This window comes from Acipenser ruthenus, chromosome 8, assembly GCF_902713425.1.
Source record: "Acipenser ruthenus chromosome 8, fAciRut3.2 maternal haplotype, whole genome shotgun sequence".
Taxonomy (NCBI): Eukaryota; Metazoa; Chordata; class Actinopteri; order Acipenseriformes; family Acipenseridae; genus Acipenser; species Acipenser ruthenus.
In genome coordinates this window covers 29,248,407-29,250,846 of record NC_081196.1, presented here as the reverse complement: position 1 = coordinate 29,250,846, position 2,440 = coordinate 29,248,407, and the positions used below count along the sequence as shown (strand labels likewise).

General features: G+C 36.4%; 1 protein-coding gene across 1 annotated transcript in view; it reads left to right on the top strand.

Moving 5' to 3' along the window:
• The first annotated feature begins 1,541 nt into the window (after positions 1–1,541).
• The window catches only part of LOC117407108 (large ribosomal subunit protein eL31), a 7,537-nt gene continuing 6,638 nt past the window's right edge, over positions 1,542–2,440 (top strand). The window contains exon 1 of the mRNA XM_034011744.3: positions 1,542–1,743. The gene's annotated coding sequence lies outside the window, so the exon portion shown is untranslated. The remainder of the gene's footprint in view (positions 1,744–2,440) is intronic.

Sequence of the window (2,440 nt, the reverse complement as noted above, 5' to 3'; positions counted from 1 at the left end):
TTTAAATTACATGTTTGTTTTTTGATAGATTATTTGTTAAATTAATAGAAATTGTGTACTTTTCGTTCTATTAAAAAGTGATTCAAGTTTACTAAATGTTTGTCCCTAATCTGTTACCTTGAATTACGGTATAATAAGGGTAGGGTGTCAATACTTTTGTCTCCGATTGTTTTTGTAGTTTATATTTGTGTCTGTGAAGTGTTAAATACGTTTACTGTTGATAGCATAGTTCCAGTTTATACCTTAACGACATGGGGTGGCAGTTTTGAATTGTGCAGTGCAACACAACACATATACAGTTGTTTTTCAGTGAAAACCTTTTTTTCTATAGGCAGAACCTTGACTTAAGAATTACCTGAAAAACATTTACTGATTTGTTACAAAAATGCTACAATACTCTAGCGCCCGATATTTCGATGCCTGGGCATCAGTGAAGCGATATATTTTCCATCGGGAAATCAAATTAGTCTTTCCATTGAATAAGCACTAAGAACAAAAAAAAAATCAAATCACTGTCAGACTCCCTACATACCAGTTCTGATGGTACTAGCACAGACTTTAAATGTTTGCAGAGTCAAATCTCCTGCACAATTGTCTGATTCAGTCAGTCGTCCTTGTGATGCAATGAAGAGAACTCTATTACAAACTACAGTACTACTTTAAGAAGGCTAACATTTCTCTTTAGTAAAAATGCTGACGAAGACAGTTGACAGCAAAAGTGCATCCTGTGACTGTGGCCATAAACACGGGTTCAAAGTTGCTTCGTACATTGGTCACAGAGACCTGGGGACTGGAGTGAATGACTGCCCTTGTTTTTAAGATTTAATAAAAGCATTATAAAAAGCGCTACACTATGGGGTGCCATGTGTAAAACAAAAAAGCGTTAATATGTATTTCTCCCAGATTTAACTTAAATCTTGTATTTTTTCCCCAGATTTATAAATGTTGTGAAAATAAATATTTTTTTAAATGTGTACATTCAGATATAATTTATAAATCTAATTACAAGATTTAACATCTAGCTAAATATTTAACTAGATATTAATTAACATTTAGCTAAAGATTTAACTGGCCAGCGAAATCTGGAGTTTGTATGCAAATTTCTATAATGTTTATTAATGTTATATACTATTTATGTATCTGCTTTGCTTTTTTTTCTCACAACTTACAGTAGGCTGCCAGAACCGCGTTTTTTTTTTTTTTTTTTTTTTTAATCTCACCCAGTTAATAAATATTCAGAATGTAGTTAAATTGACCAGAACTGTCTGCAGATATCTTTAAAAATAAATTTCAAAAACAAACGAAAACATGTAATTATACTGATACAGTTCTTAGATTGGTGACAAATAAAAAATAAAATAACTGAGCGTTTGAGTGATTCGTAAATGTATTGGATGCTGTGGGTGTTATGATTAAACAGGTATGCATATGAGTGTGCGTATGCGCAGCCGGGAGTGAATGGGGTTAGTTAGATTGCACGGCTGCAGAGGACTGCATGTGTGCGCGGGTCGGTGGTGCGCGTGAGTGGTGAACGTTAGGTTTTAAAAAAGTGTGGATGACAAGTAGAGTTGTTTGGTGGTGAATAAATAAAAGAAGACTAAACTACACTGACCTTGTCAGCGACTTTATTGCTGGCGCCGTAAAGAAAAGGGACGGCTCTACATACTAGTAGTAATACTACAGCCAGGGCATCGTGGTGATTGAAGACGTTCTGCGCTGGTGATAGCTATTAAGATATATACGGTAAGGTGTGTCTCTTTAACAATGGCCAGGTAAAGCATGTATGTAGCAGCAAGAGCGTCACGTTTAGTTTATTTATGGAGTCAGTAGGGGATGTAAGCAGCTACACCAAAAATTGGGCCACTTTGTAACATACGCAGTTCTGAACCTGCAATAAATAATGGAAAACGATATGTATTAAAAAGCACTGCAATTACATAGCACTGCTTCTATTCCAAAATTCCCAAGTGAAAGTAAATTGACAAATTATATTTAAGTGTGCATCCTATCTTTGAATCCTTCTGGTACTGTTTTAATCTTTTAAAAGTATTACCGGTATAGCACATCTTCCCTTTTTACAGCATCCTCCTGAAAGAGACCATGAAGTTGTCTTGTGGTATCGCTTTCCTGCTGAATCGTTGTGCCAGGAAAGTAGATCCAAGGGGATACCTGGTCCAAAATGTTCAAATGTAATTGAATAGGTCACGAGTCAGACAACGTGCTTGTTTGAACTGCCAGTCCTACAGTACAATGCCCCAAGCCCCGTGCTGGTGCATTAGCTGAGCTCCGGCCCAGGGCGAGCATTTCACTGTGCTTCCTGCACAACCAGGGCCCTTGCTTATCGTTTGAAATCTGAAAAGATCAGGTTCCAAGGTTGTATGGCTGCAGAATATGTTCAATTAGGTTTTAAAAAAATATTCACCAGGATAGATTTGTTTAT